The sequence below is a fragment of the Papaver somniferum genome, chromosome 10, assembly GCF_003573695.1.
Source record: "Papaver somniferum cultivar HN1 chromosome 10, ASM357369v1, whole genome shotgun sequence".
Taxonomy (NCBI): Eukaryota; Viridiplantae; Streptophyta; class Magnoliopsida; order Ranunculales; family Papaveraceae; genus Papaver; species Papaver somniferum.
In genome coordinates this window covers 17,390,938-17,398,154 of record NC_039367.1, presented here as the reverse complement: position 1 = coordinate 17,398,154, position 7,217 = coordinate 17,390,938, and the positions used below count along the sequence as shown (strand labels likewise).

General features: G+C 37.0%; 1 pseudogene; it reads left to right on the top strand.

Moving 5' to 3' along the window:
- The first annotated feature begins 579 nt into the window (after positions 1 to 579).
- Positions 580 to 3,364, top strand: LOC113317460 (annotated as a pseudogene).
- Positions 3,365 to 7,217: the final 3,853 nt, after the last annotated feature.

Here is a 7,217-nt window from a genome sequence, read left to right as displayed (position 1 = left end):
GTATAGTGCTAAAAAGGATAGCTTTTTTGCGTTTGAATTGTGCTATTCAGAATGACTCTTTTCGTCTTTTAGCACGCTATTTAGAATAGAGTTTGAGGCTAATTAGATTACCGTTTCTTTGGATTCCACACACCATTCTACAAAACAAACATGGCTTGGAGAAAATATATATGGCACCAACTTGAAATCCATTAGACTTGACATTCTACATTTTTCCCAAGCTTGGAATAGGTTGGATTCCAACGTAAAACTTGCTCTAAGTCTGTAACACCGTGGACTCTCTCATTCACTCATGTTCAAATATCAACGATGATATGCACCTTTGACTTCGGGTCAGCAGTCGACTATCTTTTAACAGTCATCAAGAAAATCAAAAGATTATAGAGACCCATCCGCATTCCCTTGCCCTTCCACAACCCCCGTCAAATTGAGATGTCCCATCGGGAAAATGGAATATATATAAAGCCAATAATTTGTTTTATTATTCTCTTAATTTCCCGGTTATCAAACTATTGAATTCAACATAACAAAACCAAAATCTTTACTTGCACCCTTAAAACACACTAAAGTTTTCTTTAATCTAAGAGATTCTTTTCTTTTCTTCTAATCTTTACCTTCTCTTTCACTTGATTCCTCTCCCTAATGATATAAGAGTTTTCTTGGAGTTATGATGATTTCTTGTTACAGTAGAAGAACAAATTTCATTTAGAGAATTATTGAAGAAGGAAACAAGAGAGTGGGTTCTTTTTAACTTGATAGTATGAGCAATCAGAAGAAAAGAATTGTTAAGATTGAACCATTAAAGCAGATGGTCAATGTGGATTCAAAGCTTGCATGGAAGATATTGGAAGATGCAATCCGTGAAATATACAATCAGAATGTCAGCGACCTCAGCTTCGAAGAACTGTACAGGTAACACTTAATTATCCATCTTGTTTTGCACTTTCATGATTGATTGATCAACAAACTTAGTTCTTTTGTATGTAATTAGGGTTTTAGTTCTTGGGTTTTGTTTATACAAGAAAGGGTCTTTCAAATTGTATATTAAGATAATCTTTTTATTGCTCTAATGTGACGATATCTTGACATCCTGTGAAAGGTAGAATTCTTATTTTGATTTGAATGTTTTGGGATGAATTCAGGAATGCTTATTATATGATACTGCAAAGATTTGGGGACAAGCTGTACTCAGGTCTTGTGACAACTTTGACAAAGCATATAAGAGAAGTATCAGAATTGATAGAAGCTGCTCAGGGAGATTTGTTCCTGGAAGTGCTGAAAAGGAAATGGGAAGATCATAACAAAGCATTAGAAATGATTCAAGGCATATTAATGTACATGGATAGGACATTCATTCCGAGTACCCACAGAACCCCGGTTTACCAGCTTGGATTGAACCTATGGAGGGATAACATCATCCATTCTAGCCAAATACAGACAAGGCTTCTTAAAACACTTCTTGACCTTGTGCAGAGAGACGAACAGGTGAAGTTATACCTGGGGGAGGAATGAAGAATGCAATAATGATGTATGTGGATTTGGGTTCTTCTGTCTATCAAGATTATTTTGAAAAGCCTTTTCTTGAGGTCTCAGCCGATTTCTACAGTGTTGAATCTCAGCAATTTATCGAGTCTTGCGAATGTGGAAATTACCTAGAGAGAGCAGAGAGACGTCTTGATGAAGAGATGGAGAGGGCTTCCAAATACTTGGCCACTGTGACCAAAGCGAAAATAATAAATGTAGTAGAGAAGGAGATGGTTGCCAACCACTTGCAGAGATTGGTCGACAAGGGATTGGTGAATATGCTCGTTGATGACAAGTATGAAGACTTGAGAAGAATGTACAGCTTGTTTGGCCGAGTCTCTAAAGGGCTGCCAATGATTAGAGATGTCATGGGTTCTCACGTCCGAGAAACTGGCAAACAACTGGTTACTGATCCTGAGAGGCTAAAGGATCCTATGGACTTTGTGCAGTGCTTATCGGATAAAAAGGATAAGTATGACAAGATTATCAGTCTGGCTTTTAACAACGACAAGACATTCCAGAATGCTCTGAATTCCTCTTTTGAGTACTTTATGAATCTGAATGCTCGGACTCCCGAGTTTATTTCACTGTTTGTTGATTGTAAGCTTCGGAAGGGACTGGATGGCATCAGTGAGGAAGATTTAGAGATTTTCTATGATAAGGTCTTGATGCTATTCCGCTATGTACAAGAGAAAGATGTGTTCGAAAAGTACTACAAGCAACATCTTGCCAAGCGACTTTTGTCAGGAAAATCTGTCTCTGAAGATGCAGAAAGAAGTTTGATAGTTAAGCTCAAGACAGAATGTGGTTACCAGTTCACCTCTAAGCTTGAAGGAATGTTCACAGACCTGAAGACATCTAAAGATACAACTCAAGGATTTTATGCAAGCCAGACTGCTGCTAAGGCTGGTGAGAGCCCGACGCTGTCTGTCCAGGTTCTCACGACTGGGTTCTGGCCCACTCAGCCTAGGACCTCTTGCATCCTTCCGGCAGAAATTTTGGGGTTATGTGAAAGGTTCCAAGCATATTATCTTGGCGCTCATACTGGCCGGAGATTGACATGGCAAATAAAAATGGGTACAGCTGATCTTAAAGTAACTTTTGGGAATGGTAAGAAACATGAGCTCAATGTCTCCACTTATCAAATGTGTATACTGATGCTGTTTAACGATGCTGATCAGTTGAGCTATAAGGAGATTGAGGAGGCAACAAAGTTGCCTGCTTCAGACTTGAAGAGATGTCTCCAATCCCTAGCTTGTGTGAAAGGGAAAATTCTCCTTCAGAAGGAACCAATGAGCAAAGACATTGGTGTGGGAGATACATTCTTTTTCAACGACAAGTTCACTTGCAAGTCTTACAAGGTGAAGATAGGTACTGTTGTTACACAGAGAGTATCTGAACCTGAAAAGCTAGAAATTCAACTAAGAGTGGAGGTGGATAGAAAGCCTCAGATAGAGGCGGCAATCGTGAGGATCATGAAGTCTAGGCGTGTCTTGGACCACAATAGCATTGTCGCCGAGGTCACGAAACAGTTGCAGTCACGTTTCCTGCCAAACCCAGTTATGATAAAGAAGAGGATTGAGGCTCTCATCCAGCGTGAGTTCTTGGAAAGAGATGCAGTAAACATGAACATGTACAAGTATCTGGCCTGAGGAAAACCAATTTTTTGGGGTCTGGAAATGCTGTAAATTTGTACAATCTTTAGGGAGAAAATCTTTGTATATCGTACGACAGCCCGTCGTTATCACAATAGTCTTCCCTATTCATTTGTTTATTCTTTAGGAGCTGGATTTCTTTACCTCATATACTGGTAGGAGGGGTAATTTTGTTCTTTTTACAACCTGGGAAATTTATGTGGAATGGAAGTGCGGCCATAATTATCTAACCCCTTGGCCCTGGAATTCACACTCCGAAGGGAATTGAGGGAATTTGTGGGCAAAGCAAGGGCCAACTTCAATGCTTGGTCTTTTAATTCTTTTGCGTAAATGTGGAAGATTACGGACCAAAATATAGCACCAGCTGAAACGTGCTAATATAAGGATTTAGCATGAAATAATCCTTAACTAGTCCGCAAAGCTTAAAGTGATCTTGGAAGCCTTGTAAACTAGCATTTTCACTAACTGGAAGGACACGGTCCTGCACCGAGTGCGTTGTTACCTGCGAACAGACGTAGTTTTCGAACTCTCACTTTGAGCTAAAAATCAAAAGATTTGCCCCCATTCAAATTACTAATGTAAAGGGTGCAGTTTTACGGTACCTGGTTGGGAGGCTCTGCTCTAGAACAACGTTAAGGACAGTTTCATCCTACCATGCATCTGAAAGGTCTGTTATTTCGAAATGGTCAGAAAAAATAGAAGCTCAAGATATGGAAAACCAACATTTTCTGTTGCGTGGAAATGTTGTTAAACTCGACCTTTCCTTCAGTGAGAAAATGGTATACTGGGCCTGATCCTACAAACAATATTATAATTTATTTAGGCCTGGTTCAACCGATTCCCATTCCAGGACATCATGTATTTTGAAACCTATTTTGAGGCATACTGAATTTTTTGGAGGCATACTAAATAATGTCAAAATAGGGTCACTAAACAAAAAACAACATCACCCCTTATCCACCCTTTTTGATAATGGCATAACTACCCTTACATAATTGGTGTTAATGATTATGATTAGATTTGATTAACTAGGAATTTTAAGGATTGATTAAAAATTAAATTATTAGTGGTGAATTAGTAGATAAATCAAATTTATGTGAGAGAGTTGGGATTTTGAGAGGAAGAAGAAGAAGTGAAAAAAAAACTTGGGTTTTGAATTTTGAGATTTTAGTGATTAGAAGTGACCAAAATGTGTGATTCCAATCATATGTGTCTATACGAGGTTTAATTTCCTTTTATAAGTTGAATCTGTCAAAAAATTGAATTTTTAAAACCCAGATCTACTGACCAGATGAACAATTCGGCTGATAACTTTCCATCCGAACCTCCGTTTTTTGAAAATATACCTAGGTTCGGCTGACAAGTTATCAGCCGAACCTAGGTATATTTTGAAAATTGAAGCTCAAGATATGGAAAACCAACATTTTCTGTTGCGTGGAAATGTTGTTAAACTCGACCTTTCCTTCAGTGAGAAAATGGTATACTGGGCCTGATCCTACAAACAATATTATAATTTATTTAGGCCTGGTTCAACCGATTCCCATTCCAGGACATCATGTATTTTGAAACCTATTTTGAGGCATACTGAATTTTTTGGAGGCATACTAAATAATGTCAAAATAGGGTCACTAAACAAAAAACAACATCACCCCTTATCCACCCTTTTTGATAATGGCATAACTACCCTTACATAATTGGTGTTAATGATTATGATTAGATTTGATTAACTAGGAATTTTAAGGATTGATTAAAAATTAAATTATTAGTGGTGAATTAGTAGATAAATCAAATTTATGTGAGAGAGTTGGGATTTTGAGAGGAAGAAGAAGAAGTGAAAAAAAAACTTGGGTTTTGAATTTTGAGATTTTAGTGATTAGAAGTGACCAAAATGTGTGATTCCAATCATATGTGTCTATACGAGGTTTAATTTCCTTTTATAAGTTGAATCTGTCAAAAAATTGAATTTTTAAAACCCAGATCTACTGACCAGATGAACAATTCGGCTGAAAAGTTATCAGCCAACCTAGGTATATTTTCAAAAATCGAGGTTCGGATGAAAAGTTATCAGCCGAACTTCACTGCGTAACTGACGAATTTTGGTTCGGCTGATTCAAACAAAATCTAGCAAAGTCGTATTAGCCGAACATAGTGTTTCTCTAAATCATACACTAGGTTCGGCTCAAAATTGATACTCCAAGATCAGCCAAACTGATCTTCTGAAAACCTAATTTCATCTTTGAAATCATATTCTATCGATCAAACAAAATAAAATCAATCAAAAACAAGATGGGTTTGTTACACATACATTCTAAAATACATCTAAGAGCAATTGAGATTTGGATTTCGCACTCCAACATCGCTCACTTTGATTCGTGTTTTCTTTGCTTGATCAATTTCTTGATTGAATTGGAGTCCAAGATGTTTGAGTTTAAAGTTTATTTGGATTTTTGATTTTAGGTTTTTGAGGATAAGGGCACTCTAGTAATTTAAATTGTTTAAGGATATATAGGTAATTGCACTACCTTTAGACACCCCTTATAAACCCACCCTAGATGGTATAATGAATGAGTATGTCTCAAAAAAAATGAGTATGCCTCAAAACAAGTTTCTGTATTTTGGTAGAAAAACTGTTTGGGATGGGATCCAATTCCAGGACATCAAGTACACTAAACCGAGCACTAGCCATTAAGGCCTATTTCTATACACATGTCAAACATCATCATCCGGCATTTTAGCATTCATTATGGGTATGTCAAAGTGTCAAACTCACCTTATTAAGTGTCAGGAATAACACTTAGGCATACAATATGGAGTTTTTATCAGGCAATAGAGACCCCATCGTTCGATGGTTTTTTCAGCGCTCGTTGGTCATAGAGGCGCTAGCGCTGGTCTTTAGGCAGACCGATGCTAAGATCTGCACCCAGCGGCTGATCATCCAAACGTTCAGAAATTTCCTCCCATATAAATACTCAACTTCATACCATCGTCTTTCATACTCTTCTTTTTCCAAAAAAAAAAAAAACATGGCTGGGTTCATTAGAAACCAACATGCCGCCGAAAATAAAAGAGACGTTAACCATGCGCATGTGTAAAATCGGCTCGCTGCCAATGCCAAAAATCGTGGAGTTGTTAACCAAGATGTGCAAATTCCAATTACAAGGCGGGTTTGAAATTTATTTTAGCGAAAGATGAATGTATTTGCAGAATTACGTTTTTTTTCTCTCAACATCTTTTCATTGGTAATTGTGTGCTCGGAGTTCACTCGTTTTGGGATAACATATTTCGTAAATATGAAGAAGAAACAATGAACCTCTATAATCGCAATGTGAACTTGTTGAGTCATCGCTTCAGTGTAATCAATAAGGATGTCAGTATGTATGTTGCTTTATTATTCCAAACGACTCAAACCATGAGGAGTGGTGAAACCATGATGGACATTGAACAAAGGTGTCAGATAGAGTGGCGACGCATCATGGGAAATAACTTCCAATATGGAAGTTGTTTTGAGATCTTAAAAGTGTTACCCAAATATAATCCAATGTTTTGTTTTAATTTCTTAATTGTCAACTTAAACCTATATGTAAGTTTAATTATTTTTAACTTTACTAGTTAAGAATGTAAATTTAGTTATTTGTCTTATTTTATAGGGATATTTTGACTTTGGGTCACAAAAATAGTGTCCAGAGTTGCGTTTGGATCACCAATTTTTTTAATTTGAGATTGGGTCACAGGATCGTTATTGACCGTATTGACAGTTAAGAAACTGGTTAAAATTGGAAATGACCAAATAATATTAAGTTTTCAATTTATTTACTAACTCTACCTTTCGTTTCTATCTGACACGCTTGTGGTTAAAATCATCTGAAAAAGCGGGGGTCTAACAACGCCACCCAATATTTCGCTTAGCAATCTGTATGGACTAACTCCAATTTACTTTTTCTAGAGAATCAACTAGACAGTCAGATTTAATCTAGACTAAAGTATATCGAGGAGTTAATATCTCTCTATCTTGTTTTTATTTACTCAAACTAATAGAAA